This window comes from Canis lupus, chromosome 1 (genome assembly GCF_048164855.1).
Source record: "Canis lupus baileyi chromosome 1, mCanLup2.hap1, whole genome shotgun sequence".
Classification (NCBI taxonomy): Eukaryota; Metazoa; Chordata; class Mammalia; order Carnivora; family Canidae; genus Canis; species Canis lupus.
The window spans coordinates 78395229-78414324 of NC_132838.1; the positions used below are offsets into that span (position 1 = coordinate 78395229).

Genomic DNA, 19096 nt, shown 5'->3' on the forward strand with positions numbered 1-19096 from the left:
CACAAGCACCCCAGGGATGCTGATGCCGATGGTCTGGAGCCCACTTTGAGAACCACTGCCACGGGCATTTGCCTGCACTCCAAATACACTCCCCTCAAATCCCACAGACCCGACCAGTTACCCCACAAATGGAATGAAATATTCTATTCATGTATATTACTCCTCGATTTTTTGAGAGATGGAAAGCAAATTCTGTTCAAAGCCCAACACAGCCTCAACAAAACAAGGTGCTCACCTCATTCCAGGCGCTTGCCTCCTTCCACCCACCTTTATGCTTGCAGTCAATTTCTGCCTCTATCTCTGCACAGATGGTCAGGACTGTGTGTATGTTTATACACCTCCAGCCCTGCTTGCTTACATGTACACATTTGTGTTTTCTCCTTCTCCCCCATTAAACTATAAAGTCCTTGAATGTCTTTCTCTCTAAGGCTCCATAGCACCTGAAGCTGAACACACAGTGAGTGTTTAATACATGCAGTGGACTGATAAATGTTGACTTTTTTATTGTACCTGGGAAGCAAAGTGAAGAAACAAATATTGCCATGAGAACTTTAAACTTTGCATCAGAGACCAAAGTGTGTTTATTTTTGCAGCATTAATGTAGCCAAAAGATGACTTTCCACTCACATGTAAATATGCGATATGTTGCCAATGAGCATTTTAAATGCTTTGATGCCATTCTCAGACATACCATCTGTGCATCTTCTTCTCACATAGTTATCAGAATGAGTAATTTAACACAGGGGAGTCTGTTGCATCCTTATAGGGAATTACAAGAGAGACAAGTCCTAGGAATATTAATGTAATTGTAATCAACTTTTATTTTATGGGACATTCTCGTGTATGCACCAGCCACATCTCAATCTCCTCTTCTCAGGAATAGCTAAAGGGATGGCACTAGCCCTGAATATTTTCTGAGAGTTAATAATTAACCCAGAAGTTATTATTATTATTATTATTATTATTATTATTATTTGCAAATCACATGAACTTAAATCGTCAATGGATGAGATCATTATTATTTTAGCTAGTGAACGGCAAGGAATTGAACTGCACCAAGTTAAGGACAAAGTATATTATCAGTCTTTCCAAGCAAGCAAAGGCTAGGAGGGAGCCAATCGGATAGCACAGCTTCCGTCTCAATGTCCTCTGAGGTCCAGAATATACATTAACTGTAATGACATTGGAGGTCAAATATTTACCCAATTCTGTTGAAAGAAGTCAGTGTTATACCTACTCCCGGTCGATGTGATGGTGTGTGGCCTTTTAAGATTTTTTTTTTTTAAAGGACTCGATGCTACATCTAACCTTCTGATCCCATTCTTTCCCAATCATTAAATTAAGGAGAATTTTGCTGGCGCATTCTGAACACTTGGTTTCCTTCAGCTTAAATCTTTCTAAAGTTCAACCAGGGACCAATAATGAGTTCTAACTGAGAATAAGTGTAGGTTGTCTCTGAATTTTTAAAAAAGTGATTTCATGCTATTGTTACTTTCATAACAAAACGTAGAGACATCTAGGTTGGTTTCTTTCTGTGGTCTGATTCCCAGTGTTGCTTTTATTCACCCAAGTCAGGTCTTGTTTTATAAAAGAATCTGTGTTCATGTACTTGACCTAGTCTTTTCTTACACATACCACATAATTACAGGCAGCACACTTCTTCCCCTTGCAATTAATTAATCTTTATCCCCTAAAGAAATCAGGACAGTAGAGGATAAAGGGTATTCTTTTGTCTTTAAAGGTTAAAATTACATTTTGCCATGCCACATACAGATATCAAGCCAGACGCTTTTTTTTTTTTTTAAGTAGACTCCATGCCCAGTGTGGAGCCCAACGTGGGGCCTGAACTCACAACCCTGAGATCAAGACCTGAACTGAGATCAAGAGGCAGACACTTAACCGACTAAGCTACCTAGACACCCCTCAAGCCACTCTTTCTCAGAATTTTTTAATTTTTTTAATTGAGATATAATTGACATATAACATCATGTATGTTTATGATGTATGATGTGTTGATATGATACATTTATATATTGCAATATAATTACCATTGTAGCATTAGCTAACACTTCTATCATATCACATAATTATTCCTTTTTTGTACAAGGAACAATTAAGATCCAGTCTCTTAGCAACTTTGAAGTTTATAACGCAGTCTTGTATAATCACCATGCTGTGCATTAGACCTCCAGAACACATTTCCCTACTAGTTGCAGGTTTGTAACTTTATTTATTTTTTGTAACTTTAGATAACATCTCCACAATACCCACAATACCCACATCCTCCAAGTCCCCAGTAACCACTATTCTACCCTATTTTCACAAGCTCATCTTTTTTAGATTCCACATATAAGTAAGATCATATACTCAGTATTTATCTTTCTCTGTTCAAGACAGTCAGACTCTCAGCTCATTGGAATGGCTTTAAAACCAAAAAGGCAGGTGTTGCATGTTAAAATATGCCAGGAACAGCTATGGTCAAGAAAATTGGGGAAATAATCCTGATCTTCCTCTGCTACTTCAGAAGCAAAGTTAAAACTGACTTCAAAGGAAACTGATATTCGGATCAATTCCAAGAAGATGAGAATTCAATCCAGTTCAACCACCGCAGGAAACTGTGGATAATATGAAAGTAATAGTCAACACAAACTCAGTCTTCAAGAAAGTTAGAGAACATTAAAGGGATGATAAGAGGTCAAAAAGCATTTGTGGCAAAGTACTTTTATTCTTCCAGGATTTTGTTGTGGTTTATTTCCTAAATTGTGTTGTTTCCAGTTAACAGGCACCTCTTAGACTTCGGAATTAATAGAAGATTACAATCAGTGGTGTAATTAACAATGTGTTTTCATTAATAAATACAGATTTTTCAAAGCTAGTCAATAGTCCTTCAGTGAAGAAATTCTTGCTGAGAAAAATACATTAATCTTCTTGTTTGTTTATTAAGTTTGTGGGGGAAAAAAGAAAAAAAAAACTAGATCTTTAATGAACAGACTGGAACTGAGCCCATTTTCTGCATTTCTTTTAGGGGAGAATGCTGGCAACTTAGCATTTTTGCAATTGGGCATAGTTCTTTGCCACAAGGTAAGATTCATAGAGGGTTTGAGCTCTTCACATACAAATTAATTGGAGTTGTTTTAGGCTGAGTCTACAATTTCTCCTTCTATGCCACACATTTATACCTGTAAGGTTTTTTTTCTTTTTGCCTGCTGAAAAATTAATTTCATCCCCATAAAAGTCTTCCCAAGTACCCAAATACATAATCTCATCCATCAGCAAACTTTCAGAATCTCTCCAGCTATAACAGTTCCATGTATTTCTAAAGACACATTCCTGTGAAGCGTATGCTTGTGCAAAAACATGTCTCAGAGACTTCAAACTCTGTGGTGTTGCTCTCTGCTGCTCTGAGAGCACCATACAGGGTGGTGGATGTTAACTTGGCATTGTGGTGGCATGAACGTGCACCTAAGCTTTGGAATCAGACCTGGGTCCGAGTCCCAGCTCCACTACCCAGCACCCACGTGACCTACGGGATTTTATAACCCTTCTAAACCTCAGTTTATCACCTGTAAAGCAGGGATGATAACAACCTAATGGGATGACTACAGCATTTAAGAAGATAATGCAGGTAAGCTACTTTGAAAGAGCATCAACACATAGTGCACACTCAATAAATGGCATTTGCTGTTGGTATGATTGCCTGATTGGTGTTCAGTAACTTCCTCCCTGTAAGAAAGTACTCTTTTCACAACAGTTTAAAAATACATGAACATTTCCCCCCAGAAATGGCTCTTCCACATTACTTGGCTACAAAATGCAGACTAACACTTGTTCACCTACAAACTGCTCTTCATTCATTCAATGTAATTATGACAATATCCAGCCCACAGGCATCTGTTAAGTCCTTACTTTGCACCTAGGAAAGAAGTTAACTCCTCCCAGTAATATAATGCCAAATCAGCTTTTCAAGATCTCACAATTTCATGGAAAAAGATTAAGGAAAAAAAAATCAATGAAAAGGAATTGGGAAAATGGCAGACAAAGAAATCTTTTTTAAAAGAGGCCATCTTGAAGGATGATTAGGAAGTTTGTCAGGTAGGTAGAAAGGATGGAGGCCAGGGGGAATGAGGCTCCAAGCAGAAGTATCTGGTAAGGCAAATTATTAGTCAGAAGTTGACTAAGGATGACAAAATCAGAACAAGAAAATAAATGGTGGAAGGAGCACTCTTGTACCTAAGGATTAAGGGGCACTGGGCTCGCTCTAGCTGACCACAGAAACAGCTCTCCGAGACCAGTTTGTGTCTATTACCCAGATCTTATGTGTCTCTTCTTGAAAAGTAATAAGCTTTGACACTATGAACTCCATTTTCTATACTGGCATTTGCATTAGATACTGTTTCTTTTCTTCCAAATTTATGTTATCTGCTACATGTTTTGCTTATAAATGTAAATGATGAAATCCAGGTGATTTTAGCAAAGAAACAAAACAAAAAAAGTGCTCCTCTAATGTCAACTCCTGTGGACGCTTCTGCCTCAAGTCTGTCCTTGGAATGGTCCAGAGGGGTATGTCAGTCCCACCAAGTTCTGTACACTCATAATGCACTGGTCCCTATTCCTTGTCTCATGAAATCCTCCTGTCTTATTAAGAGTGTGATCACTCCTATCCATATTATATACAAGCAGAGACGAAACTTGAGAAATACCCTGCCCAAGACCACACACCCAGTCGTGACAAGGCACAGACATGACCACAGGTCATCTGACTCCACAATGACACACGGTAACGCCTGGAGCAGTGGCTCCCTGCACCAGGTTTTGAAGTGGGGCCAGCCAGTAAAGACAAGTTCATGGTCTGTTGTGGAATGAAAAAACAAAGCCCCCTGTAATGACATTTTACATACAGACAGGCTTATTAAAGAATAGTTCTTTATGAGATTATGTCTCACTTCTTTTTTTTTTTTTAAGATTATTTATTTATTTATTCAGAGAAAGAGAGAGAGAGAGGCAGAGACACAGGCAGAGGGAGAAGCAGGCTCCATGCAGGGAGCCCGATGCGGGACTCGATCCTGGATCTCCAGGATCACATCCCGGGCCGAAGGTGGTGCCAAACCACTGTGCCACCAGGGCTGCCCGTCTTAGTTCTTTTTTATATCACACCATCAGTCTTTTATTTTATAGGATGATGAAATTGAAGATGGTAGTTGCTTTCTTTATGATGCCCTACTTATGAAACAAAACCCCTCAAAGTTGGCATCTGCTGTCAGTTTTTAACTTTAAAAATTTGTTTTCATTCCCAGAAATCCAAAATCTAAAATTTACTACTGGGTGAGAAAATGTCTTCATCCCTGTAAGGCACGTTTATCTTCTGTTGTCCACATGACTGGCCATTGTCATCTTGAACTTGCAATTTTTCATTGCATGATTTTTAAGCACTGCCACTTCTCTTCCCCAAACTTGGACCCATTTCATAAATACATTTATATTTCCAGGAGGAGAGTAAGTGAATAGATATTAGAATAGCTTTCTTCTACTGTGGTTTCCACAACAGTGAAAAATCTAGGCTTTTCTTATTATAACTGGCTAGAAACATTCGATGCTGGAGATGTCAAGTCATAACAATGTAGGGAGGGAGCCCACTTTGCTCTCAGAACTACACAGTTCTTCTATAGAAAAGACATTCTTAAGAGCTGTTTGCAATATCCTACATTAATTTCCTCTGGTAAGGCATCTCATACAAAGGGGTCTTATAAATGGATTAAGTGTGGTTGGGCACAAAAGTACAGTAAGCCCTCTGTCAGATGCTCTTGAGGGTGGATGCCACAAACAGGGGCTTCCTTCATAAGGGTTCCTTGCAAATAGCTGACTTGAAGTTTTGTGACCAGTAATAACCTCCTTAAAAATAAACCACTTATACCATCTGCTTAACAGTAGTCTATAAATTATACCAGCAATGTGTGGCTTTTCTACCCTGGAAAATGTCTTCCAAGTTGACAAAAGGATAAACAGAGGGAGGAGCCAGGGGCTGGGCAGCACTGGCTCTTCAAATGTCATTGCCATGCACCAGCATTATTTGGCCCTGCCTACTACGCCCAGCATCTTCCTCAGCAAGAATAAGTTTCAGATGAGGAAGAACAGAACCCACCTCAGTATTTCGGAGACCAAATGAACCAAACTTGGACAGGGTTAGGACAAGCAGGCTGAGGAGCTAGAATGAACCCTCAGAGCTGGAGTGGCCAAAGACAGTGTTAGTTGTAGTCCTTTGGTCACTGAACCAGTTGAGACACCGATGAAAGAGTGGAAGAGGGATCAAGGTATTATTTTTACTACTAGAACTATTAATACCTAATAAATGTATTAGAAATAACTTCTTGGACCAGAGGCCAATATGGTTTTATGTCTTCCTTCAAAATGTAGATTCAGGTAAATCCACAGGGGAAAGAGATATTTGTAGAGAATTAGTTATCTAATCTAACTTCCATTGGGACATAGCATGACTCGGATTCCAGTGAGAATTCGGGAGAAACTGGTCTCAGGTGAGCAATGTTACCCACCAACTCACCACACTGAGCCATGTGGGGCTCTCATCTCACATTTTCCTTCTCAGTGGGGAGAGCCCAAGGAGTGAGGGGAGATGGCCATTTCTTCCCAATGCCCTCAGAAGGAGAGTTTGCTGGGAAGGGTGAAGCAGGCATGTGGAGAAAGGAACAAGTGAGAAACTGCAGCCCAGAGAGCCCAGAGGATCTCCCCAATAAGATCACAGTTTCTGTAAAGCAACAACTTCAAAATCTCTCCAAACTCCAAAAAGCTGGCTGAGGCCACCTCTCAGATGGTAAGAGAAACAATTTTGTCCGACACTTATTCCAAAGTGCTGTGCCTTGAATCACAGAATTATATAGTTTTACTTGGCTTTTTCTTTGGTTAAGTAACACAGGCAGTCGCCAAGCTAATATATAAAACTTAATTGAGCCTTTCTCTTAAACAATTTTTTACTCTTCAAAATGCAGCCAAACATGACAACAAGAGTGGGATGAAACAATCCTCAGAAAGAAAGCCCTGTGTTCAGGAAATGAGAAAATTAAAATGAAAAGAAAAATACTTGCACTTACACCAAATAAACCATATTATATTAGGTGTCATCCAAGCCAAGAGTTTTCTCAAGCAAAGTGCAGACAAGCTCATTTGAAATTAAAGTCTTCATGCTTCACCCAGTCAGCAATCTCTGAGGTCAGTCTCCATTATGTCCTGAAGTACCAGGAGAAGGATGTTCCACCGCTGGTTCCAGCTGGCTGCACTCTTTCTGTGATTCAAGTTTTCAGAGGAATGCTTTACACTCCTGTGAGCTTGGGTATGTATGTATGTGTGCACACGTGCATGTGTGTGCATGTGCGCATGCATGCAGGGGTGGAAGGAGCCAACAGTAGCATTCAGAAGCACCCAAGGAGCATTTCTACTTGAAGGGTAGAATGAACAGCATGTCATCATGCTGTGGACAAGCTTCTGGTCCTGTGAGCATGTGGGGGCTGCTGGCCAGTCTTCAACAACCTCTCTTTTGTCTTAGGAACTAACACCCTCCTGCAGATAAGGGGAAAAACCAGAGGTGCATGAGCCAGCAGGAGATAGACTGTGTACACTAGAAGGAAGACTGAGTTCCAGCTACTCCCAAGTCCCATGTGATTTGGTGTTCTTCCTTTCAGAAGATTAGTCAAGGCAAAGTTGGGAGCTGATGATGAGAACATAGGAATGTCAGGGCGTTGAGACAAAGGTACATCATGGGAAAAAAAGAAGAGATGTGAGGCAGAGCCATCTGGATACTTGTCTTGGCTAGATCCAAACTCAGACTCTTCATTGTTGCACTTGGTTTTCAAATGGTGGCCTCTGGCTGACGTTTTGGCACTTTTGGGATTTCTCTATCATATTATGGATATTTATTTGGGTCGTTGGGCCTCAATATTCTTCAAATGGTTTTTAAAACATCTTGTTTCCTCAAGTTTGAGAACAACTGCAGGAAAACTCAGTCCAGAAGCTTACTTGAATTTCTCTCAAACTTATCCCACGTTTTCCCCTTCTTCTTTTCATTCTAGGTTCCCCTAACCGTCACTATTTTTGTTCCTTTCCTATAACTTATTCAACATATGTTGCCTGGGACTGACAGTGAATACATCCCTTCTAAACCTAGAAACTAGCCACTCTTGAAAATTTCTCAAGGCAACATTCCTCAGATTCCAACAATCATATAATAAACAATTATGAGCAAAGCATCCCATTATGTGCTTTGGAGACTATAAGAACATGCCAGTCCAATGTATTTTGTTCTCTACTGCTGTATAACAAATCACTCCAAAACTTAGCAACTTAAACAATAAACTTTTATTATCTTACAGTTTCTGGGGCTCAGGAATGGAGAAGCAGCTTAACTCAGTGTCTAGCTCACCCACTGCCAAAGGCCACAAGTCAAAGTGTGGGCAGGGGCTGTGGTCACTTCAAGATTCAACTCAAGGAAGGACCCATTTATACGCTCACTCACAGGTGCCTTTCCTCAGGGCCATCTCCATGCTTCTCCATGTGGCCTCTCATCTGCCAGGGCCTCCCTACCAAGATAGCCTGAGCTTGTTTATATGGTAGCTGGGCTGGTGGGTGAGGAATGGGGAGAGAGGGAAGGAGTGACAGGGGGAGAGAGAGAAGGACAAGGAGGAAGAAGAGAAGAAGAAAGGGAGAGAGGAAGGACAAGTAAGACAACATTACCAACATGGATGTCAGTTTCTTTGTACATTATCTTGGAACTGGCATCCCATCAGTTCTGCCACAGAAATAAGTCAACCGACATTCAAAAGGAGGGGAATACACACCTCATGACTATCAACAGATGGGGATCATTGGGAGCCATTTTAGAGGCTGCCTACCACACCCTGTCAGGCTCCACAGACGTCTTGGACAAAGATATAGATACAGCATTGCAAGGCAGTTCTAATAAGTTCTTTGACAGGGTAGAAGGCAAATGTTCTGAAATGGGAGGAAAAGAGAACTTAATTTTATTTGGGGGATGCTGGCAAGGCTTCTTGCAGAGAGTAAAATTTGACCTAAGTCTCAAAAAGACCTAAAAAAAAAAAAAGAAAAAAAAAAGGCATTCCAGGCAGCCAGGACAGCTTCAGCAAATGGTCCCAGGATTTGAACAAGCACAAAAGTCACCAGGAGGGCTTGTTTCAATGCAGATGACTGGGGCCCACTTCCAGAATTTCCTTCTATTCAGTAAGTGGTTAGGACAGGGGAAGGCTGATCATCTTCACTTTAGGCCATGACAAGATCCTCGGTGCAGGGACCACACTTTGAGAAATGCTGAGCAAAGGCTCAGGAGTAGCACATATTTGGAAAGTGACAGATAGATCTTTTTATTTGTCAATTTGGACTGATTCAATCAGATCCTCTTAGAACTAGTGGAAATGAAAGGCATTAGCCTGTACTTACTGAACACTAAAACTATCCACTTTTAATGCTGGGAGGGGTTCAGAGAATCGAAAAAAATCATCATTTTACAAATGAGGAAGGCGAGGGTAGGGGCTGAGATAGTGAGCGTTTTCTTTAAAATCAGATGGATTTTTGTGGTTCCCTCACTCAAGGGCTCCTGAAAGTAATATAACTAGAGTCCTTTTCCTTTCAAGTCTGAGTGCTTTCTATTTGAAATGGGCTAAGGAGTTTGTGATCGACTCTCCCAATACAATACTCACCCTCCGTAAAATGCATATACTCATACTTTGGTAGGGAAGGCAAGCTGAAAGACCTCTCACAACGCTTCGGCGTCCACCTCCTTTGTGCAGAAGGCTGCATGTGACTCCTGCCTGGCTTCCCGGTCATGAGAAGCCTTCTCCACACCTCTGAGGTCAGCTAGCCTTCCTCTTTCACAAGGCCTCAGGTGTACAAAGTCTGGTGCTAAGCTTCACTGCAGCACTTGGATTTGGGTTGCTGTTTCTTTTCAAAGTCTAAATAATTAGTAAGATCTAAGTGCAAACCAGGATGCATCCATCTTGACTCCTGAAATACGCTCTCTTTGGAAACAGGGGAGTGAAACCCTGTAGTTTATTCCTTGCAATGTGTGCACAAAATTAGCCTGGCGCCTTTGTTCTGTTGTCTGAGCTTTTGTCACCTTTTATTTGACTGTACTTAGGGATACACTATGAAGACATTTAAAAGAAACCCAAGGGAATGTCACTGGCACATTCAAACACAAGCATTTGTATCATAATTCTCTTCTCCCTGACTTCCTCACTGTCACTCTTCCTCCAGTTTATCCCCTCCATCCCACTCTGACACAGATTCTTGCTCCAAAAGCAGAAACAAAAACTTGAAAGGCAACTGAACTGTAACCCCCTTTCCATTGTGGTTTCTGCATCGACTTGCAGAAACACAGGTGTCTCTTCAATTGTGACATTCTGAGAAGTCCTGGGGCTTACCGCCCACACTTCCTCCCGAGGGCAAGCTTTAACCATGAATCAGAAGGTAAACTACAGACGGACCGAGCTTCACCAAAGCCTCACTCCAGCTACTCTCATGCCCAAACCTTGTTTCTAAGCATACATTTGCTCACTGGTGCAAAAGGATGCCACATAGCTAATGTCTCCTTGAAAAACTGAGAGGTGAGAATGGCCAACGGTAAATCCCTTTTATTCATTGCCTTTACCAATTCAACCACAAATTGTTTCCTCTTCTCCCACTGAGCACCATTTAAAGAGCTGTATCAGCCGTACAATGGAAGGAATGAACCACAGATGGGAAGAGAACACATCGTGTGAGCAAGCGCACAGGTCACACCCTGCCTTCCCCACTTCCCAGCTCTCTGGCCTTGGCTGAGTTACTTAACATCTCCAGGCCTCGTGGTTCCTCACTGGGTCTTGGCTTCCTCACCTAAAATGGAGGTAGTAAATTGGAGCTGTTGTGAAGATCAGAGACGCTGTGTGAATACAGCAGGTGTTCAATAAATGGTACTCATGACGGGCCAGGCAATAAATTAATCACATGATGTTTCTCCCCAAAGAAGCTCTCAATCTTGCTCCTGGCTTGATTCTGTCCTTCATCGGCTCAGAACCACTTTTGTGTACATACTCTTAATTCCAGCTGGACTAGAGAGACCAAACTTACCTGAACATTAATCCAGGGTCAGCCTCTGCCTGAAAACCTCCTGGCTGAAATAACCAGTATGCTTTTTCCAACCAAGATCACGTTTTGAGTAATGTTATTTTCTAAGCCGTTCATAGGGAACTGTCAGAGAGGAATCATTCCTTGTATCTTCTGGGGGTTGATGGAAAAAAAAAAGAATTAAGAAATGTTGGAGGCTGAAGCATCAGCCACTGACATATATTCATCGGAAACAAAGATGACTTTTCAAAAAAGGAAACTGTGGTGCACATAGACGTGGAAAGAAAGACACTTTGGCTGCAAAATCCCCCCATCTTCTCTGGGGAGGCTCATGCCTCCGCCTGCTGTTCATCAGCCTTGATTTTGATGGGGCGAGTTTTAGTCAGCTGCCTCGATCATTTTGGCACAGACAAAAATCCTTTAAAAAATGTTACACTTCATCAAAGTGTATCATGAGACTTCACGGTCATTATCTCAATGGCCGCTCTGATGTGCTACAATTGGCAGAGACACAAACGGTAGGGGGTGTATGAGAAGAAAGCCAGCGTTTCTTGTGGAAAGCTGGCAAGCCTCGCCAAGCTTCTGTCAACAACTCCGCGGTCTGATCCGATGCACTGAGCGTGCTGATGATGCTCTTGTTTCTGGAGGAAGTAAACAAGAAAATGAATTCCACCGTGCAACACAGCCTCTTTGTATCTTCAAAATGGTGTGACTGGACCCAAGCCAGCCGCGTTGAAAGTTTGGCCATTTATGTCATCAGGGACCCAGTACTGATGGAGGCTTTGATTAGGACTTGGACCTGGCTATAAGACCCTTCAGGGGCAGCCACGCAGCAAATAAAGGCATTGATTGGTTGTTGGGTCAATTTAGCCATAAGGGTACAGAGCATGGCTCTTTTGAAAAGCCTAATGGATTAGCTACACAACCAGTCCCACTGTAGGCCTTATTTTTCAAGTAACTTCATGACGGTTTTCCAGCTTGGCAGGGAACTAACTCTTCCTCCAGAGCAAGCTTCAGAGCAGTTCTTGTTATCAATAGTGGTGCTCAAAGGATTAGATACAGCGGGCTTTACAATTTAATGAAAACAGCTGTTGAAACAACAATTAAGTCAAACAATAGTTTGCATGGAAAACTATTAATTATGTAAAGTTATGCAGAAAGTGGAATACCCTTTTATTCTGGGCCTTCTAAAGCAACTGAGCCTCCTTCCATTCCGTGGCTCTCAAGTGTCAGGAAGTGGGGTGCTTGTAGGAAGCTGCTCCGGCGCGGGTGGGATGCATGTGAGCAGAGCTCCAGGCTACCAGTTTGCTGCAAAGTAAGTGAGGGGTAAAATATTCAGGAAAAGATGATCAGTTAAACTTACATTACCTTGGGTGCCTCAGATTTTTCAGACTAACTCAGAGCTGTGCTTTCACAAGACTCTGAAATTCAATGTAAGCCTTGTGGTTGTGATCTCTGCTTTTGCTTTAAACACACACACACACACACACACACACACACAAAAACATTTCTATAACATGCCCCCTTTTGGGCCTCACTGACCCTGAGTAGTTATTCATGACAACATTATTTTCTGAGTCATTAGTAAGGAACTGTCAGAAAGGAATCCTTCTCTGAGAACTGCAGGGGTGACCCTGTCTTTGGACTTAAAAGGTTTTCACTGCATCAGGATGGTCCAGCTTGGACTCAACCATTTCTTTTCCACCTCCTCCCCTCGAAGCTCTCAGCTCTCCTTCCTCTTTCTCTGCTTGCTGGGGCTTTTAAATTCATTGCCTCACTCCTTGCAATTTCCATTCTTGACTAACAGTGCTGGGAACTGACTTATGGCCTTTCGCCTACCCCGTGTTCCACACCTCACTTTCTTCCCCGTACGGGAATCACCAAGCCAAGCAGTCCCATTAAGAAGGTTATTAACTGTATACATAAACATTGCCTCCTGCCTACAGTTAGATTTATTTCTCGTCACTTCCAAGTAACTGGTTTTAACACTCTTTCCAGCACACGCAACACCTTTTATTTGACTATATTGTTTTAGAAAGGCCTTTGGGAATTTAGCTAATTTCGTGCTGGAACTTATTAAGTGGGATTTGACACTCTTTGATAATTCCAATAAACCATTAGTCAAGTCTCACTCCCTTCAGGGAAGAAATGAAAGCTTTATTAGTCATAGGGTCTCTATTCTAAACATGTCACTGGAATTTAGTAGCGCATCTGTGTTGAAATCCAATTGACTTTGTGAATAAATAGAACTTTCCCTGTAACTACAAGAGAGCTGTCATTGGCTATCACCAGTAAGAGAGCATGTGCCTTTTTCAGAAAATTCTCTTTAGATTCCCCTGTGCATTTTCAAATAATCCAATGAACTTAATTTACTGACCTGTGAATGTTAATGAAATGAACAGCACACATCGGCACCTGCATACATGCACACGCATGTTCACAAATCCTAATGTACTTGGTTTAGTCATTTCTTTCACTCAGGATACAAGAATACAGAGTAATTTCCTTCCCTTCTGTGGACAGTTTAAAAATCTTGAGAGATCATATCTCTAGAAGGCCCCAGAACATAATTGAGTGTGCAAATGAAATTCATTATTAGGGTCACAAACAATAATCCAATTAACGTGTATCTGTATGATGCCTTTAAAGTCATTCTAAACTCAACATCACATCACATCCATCTTTGAAGTATGACACAAAGTACCGTGTCCTAGCACACTCCAGCTCACACTTCGCACTGGAGAGCACAAAACAGCATCAAGATTGCAAAAGCAATTTTTCCAGTTATCCAGATGTGGTTTTTCAATCATTCTAAGAATTTTTTCCTTTTCTTTTTCTTTTTTTTTTTTTAGCAGTTCATATTCCGTGGCACCACTCACAGCTCTCATGCTGGCACGGTACTTACATCTCTTCATTATTAATTCAGCTCATGGAGCTTAATTGGACAAGGCTAGAGCGAATTTGACAAACATCACAGCAGCAGAAAAAGCAATCACTCTTTCAAGATGAAAATTTGTTTGATGTCTTACTGTGTAACTCATTTACTCTCCTCGGGAGTCATGTGACCTGAATGTTAATCAGCCATTGATTGGTTTTTCTCCTTGGACAGTCACGTGACACGAATATTAATGGGCTGGCACTCAGTAGCTGTACTGTTAGGCAACCTTGTGATTGGCTGCCAGGTTAAGATACGGAGATAAGTGGGTGCTTGATGAGCACTTGACAGAACTTCACAGAAAATTAAAGCCCTAAAATAGCATGAGAAAGTCTTGTCAAATCAAGCATGATTATCATTGAATGCTTAAGGAATTCATCATCTGCATGAAATTGATACACTTCAGCACCAGCAGGCCCTGTAGTCAGCAGGGACTCATCAGATTTTTATTTATATGTGTTCACCAAATCACATTAATTCTGAGAGCTAAAACATGCTAAGGATGAAGGTTATTTTCTGTTCAATCTAATTTATCTATGACAATAATCATCACTAATAATGTGTCAAATTGGATTGCAGTCATTTTATGCATGCATGCTGATTTGGAAAATAGTGTTAAACCATCCCGTGGTAATTAACAACCGGTAAAGGTATGCTGGGGCCTGAAGTAATCAGCATATCTAGATGGAAAATTAAGTTTTATAGAATGGATTTATAGATACATATCCTTATTTAATTCGGAATATAAATTATTCCTGGTAAAAGCCGACATCATTTTTATAACACCATTAAAGCCAATAACCATTGAGGGACTCGCATCCTTAATTTGCTCCATCCTTCATTTTTTCTCTCATTTTCTGTGGTTAACTTTCTAATGGGTGTCACTTCCTTTTTCACGAGTCCTCATTTTAGTGGGGTTTGGTAGGGCTAAGAGATGAATGAATATCACTGGTTTAAGTGTTAATCATGGATGAAGGACGTGCATCATACCTCTTAATACACAATACCTTCTAATTATTCGGGGGTGGGGGTGGGGAGGTGCACCTCAGGGAGAATACAAAGAAGGGGATGGGGCCAGACTTTGGCCTTTTGGTGTTTCTCCATTATTTCTCCTCACAAAGGGACAATAGGAAACTTTGCAGATTAACTCATAAGGGATTAATGTTTCTTGGGGAATCATTTAAGCCTAAATTGCTTTTACTGAAATACTTTTTATGGAACAGAAGTTGTTTGGGGTTTTTGTTTGTTTTGTTTTTTAAATAAACTCCTGCTTTATAGGGCATTATTGGTATGGAGTATTGGAGTAATGAGATCTTACAGAAATGTCTACACCCTTTGGTGAGTGTGGCTGAAATGTTTCAGAGGAGAATTACATCTCCAAAAGAAGGGGGGAAATAAATACGTGTACATGTTGTTTCTTTCCCACCACCACCTCCCACTCCCATCTTAATCTCCTGAGCCACCAGGACAGCCTCTACTCTGCCCCTCTCTCAGGAGGTCTCTTTATTGATTAAATGAATCTGCTCCAAAGGCTGGCTCCCAGGCTCTTTGATCTAATCCGATCTGATTTTATCCTATCGCTTCAGCAGGACATTGGGGAATTAACAATAAGCAGCTTTACCACAAGTGTTTAATAACTCAACACAATCTCCTTATGGCTCCGAGCTGCTCATGTTCCCATCCAGTCCACGGCAAACAGTGTAACAGATTGGCCACCACCCCCCTGAACCTGAGGAATTTTCATGCACTGTGAAACTAATCGCTTCAAGTTCCTTCATAAATCACACAAAGCAGATTTTAGCATCTTAACAAATTGAAACACACACACACACACACACACACACACACACACAATCCAGCTAACGGCTATCCTAAGAGGCGCACTCCCCATATCCTAGAAGGGGGACAGGGCAGATGTAAAATAACTTCTGTCTTCTCAGGCAATATGTTTCTCATCTCCTTACATTTTAACATGAATGAAATAATTTGGGCAGGCTCAACCCTAACAATACTCCAAGCTCAATGACCTTATTTATTTTTTTCCCACTGTGATGGACACAGTGTGGTTTCAACAGGCCTCTTATTGTTCCTGTGACAGCCCTTGAAATATGTGAGAAGCACACAACTAAGCAAGAATTGTGCATCCTGTGTGGTGCGGAAGACCAAGATGTTAGGCTGAGGTGGTATGGCCCTTGGACTTCAAACTGGCATACGTGCATCAAGGGACGTCTGAAATAAGCATTCTTGAAATGCTCTTTTTTTACCTGGAGCTCTCCCTCTTTCCACATCCCTAGCTCTAAACTGCAAAGGCAGAATTCATTTAATACCTTCCTCACCACCACCACCACCACCACCACACACACACACACACACACACACACACACAAAATTACACAAGACCCCTCTTTTCTAAATATCACAAGCATAGTTAGGAAAGGTGATTCTCTCCTTCTCTGAGACAGAAATGTGGACGCAGTGGCTCACCCTTATGTCAGGACTCACAGAGCAGGGTGCCTGGGAGAAGCTAGGTGGGGAAACCTGCTAGATTATCAGTGCCATGCGGAGAATATTGCTCCAGCACTAATCTCAGATAAAACATCTTTTAGTTGCTCTATTTAATACCTACTGTACATCAGAATCACCTATAAAAACAGGTTTCATCACAGAGAAACAGCCCCCTCTCCCCACCTCTGTCACTGCTCTCTCCATTACCCTGACAGTTCTGTGATTTCTCGCTACATCAGCAGAGTAACCAAGTGCCCTCTAACTGAACATCTGGGGGCAGAGGGAATTTTATGACAAGTTTAGGCCAGATTATTATTACTATGGTGGAGATCCTTTTCCATATCCCCAGGGCCCGGGGTACTTACAAATTCACTCAGATACAGCTGGATGCTTCGTTATTGCTTTCCTAAGTAAAAACATTTAATTTTATATCCTTCTATCCTTCTCTACCCACATCCATTCATCAGGATTTATCCAGATTTTCCCACACTACAAGAGTTCAACATTTTGAGATACCTCCTTCTCCCTCACCGCATCCCACCACAAAAAAAGTCTACTCTGATTTTGTGATCTACTCAATATGGAATGGCATGCTAACATGAATAGTGTTATTATTTCCTCTTTGGAAGTGCCTTTTGCCTTACTTTTTTTTTTTTTTTTCCAGATAAACTATGTCATAACAGAAGAATCCCTGTGAAGTTCTCCAAAGAACTCTATGCTGCTTCCAGACCCTGGAACTATAATTATGCCTTGCGAAATTAAAACAGAAAGAGCGTCCCCTGCCAACTGTGAGTGCCCCTGTTTATATCACAAAGAGATAGCAAAATGTACTCAGGAAGGTTCCAGCCAAAGTAATTGAGAGGACCGCCTGAACTCAACTGGGCTTTCTAAACATTGCCCCTGGGTCAGAACTGAGAGCCCGGGAAAGGAAAATAAGGGAGGGGAACCCGTGCCAACGGCCTATTGACTTTTCCCGCCTGGGCATATGATGTCATGGAGCTCAGTGACTTTGGGGGCTGGTGTTGACTGAAGTCTTGTTGCACATTAAGTCCAGGTACTTCTACCAGGGAGCTTCAGGCCTGTCGCTCCACTGCACGGTGGCCTTCAGAGGTTCTCAACCCCTGCACTTATACACAAAAGTCCCAGAGCATTAGGCCAGGGTGTAAACACATTCCTGACATAGAGTAGTACAAAGAGGATTCTTCTGCTTGCAGTTCAGTCACTTTGCAAGCTTGTCTTTCTTTGGAGCCTTCTTTGTAGGCTGTGCAACTGGAACACCGCACAGAAAGACAGACAGAGAAAGACAGGGATACAGAGAAGCAGAGAGAGAGAGAGAGAGAAGAGAAAGGGCATGGAGGAAAAGGCGGGGGCAAGCCAAATCAAAGCCACAAGTTGAAAAAAAATCCCTATAAAATAAAAGTGCATTATGTTTTTGTATATTTTCAAAATGTAGCCAAACTAAACCATTAAATGAGGATTTTGTTTCACAAAGTCTGCAAACTATTCAACCGCTAACCCACTATACCAAGAATGTGGTGCCAACCAAAATATGTCAAGATTAGTAGTACTCAATAAAATCTCAAAACCAAATGACATGCAAGCTGTATTTCATGATTAGAGCGCTTCCTTATGTCAAGGAACATACATATTAACTTGTTTAAACACAGAGATGGGCTGTCATTCTGTTTGTCAAAACTATACCCATCCAGATGATACTTCATGCTTCCTATCTCCCTGGCAGACAGCATGGACACCATCCAATTAATCTTTACATCATCTGAGAGAAGAAAGAGCTAAAGAAGGGAAAGTGGGAGGAAGCGAAGGAGGGAGAGAGGGAGACACCACTTCCCACTATACAGAGCAGGGCAGTGAGAGCAGGCTTGGTGATTGCCCAGCCCAAGGTCCAGACACGAGGAAAGTATTGGGATTGGAATCAGAATGCTTCCTTTTTTTTCTACCTAGTCACCAAAATTGCAAAACACAAACACCGTGACTCTTTTTTATTTTTAATCTTAGGAGCTGACATTTGCATCACGCTTTAATGACTACAAAGGGTTTGACGTTCTCTCATGAATCCTCACCACTGTCCTAGTCGTGTATTATTATCCCCTTTGTACAAAAGAGAAGCCCTAAGCCTCCAAGAGATGAAGGGATGTGTGCCCAAGCAGCTACCACCACACACAAGGGGAACCAGGGCTGGACATGTGTCCCCAGTCTCTGAACTAAACAGGCCCCACGCAAAATGATGCTGCTCCCACAATGCGGCACCGTTTTTTTTTTTTTTTTTTGTGAAGTGCTCAAGTTTGAGCTGGATTCTAAAAACAGAGAGGGGTAATTATCTCATTCTCTGACTGTCAACAGCACCCAGCGGCTGCATGCTTCTACCTGGCAGGAGCACGAAAGGGAGGTTGTTCTCTCATTTACAAAATACAGTAGTAAGATACGTGATGATGTTAGTAACGCTTGAGGGGCCTTTGGGGTGAGAAGGGAAAAAAAGCAGAGCCTGCTCCATCTGTTATTCAGATGCTTCCT

General features: G+C 41.6%; 1 protein-coding gene across 4 annotated transcripts in view; it reads right to left on the reverse strand.

Moving 5' to 3' along the window:
- The window catches only part of LOC140638926 (spermatogenesis-associated protein 31D3-like), a 189900-nt gene that overhangs the window by 76219 nt on the left and 94585 nt on the right, over positions 1–19096 (reverse strand). The window contains exons 2-3 of one of the 4 annotated variants that reach the window (XM_072837059.1): positions 12294–12432; positions 11128–11765 (exon numbers count right to left, since the gene is read on the reverse strand). The exons of 2 other annotated variants lie outside the window; for them this stretch is intronic. The gene's annotated coding sequence lies outside the window, so the exon portion shown is untranslated. Of the gene's footprint in view, positions 1–11127; positions 12213–12293; positions 12433–19096 lie in introns of all 4 variants that reach the window. One more of the 4 variants, XM_072837071.1, reaches the window with a different exon arrangement.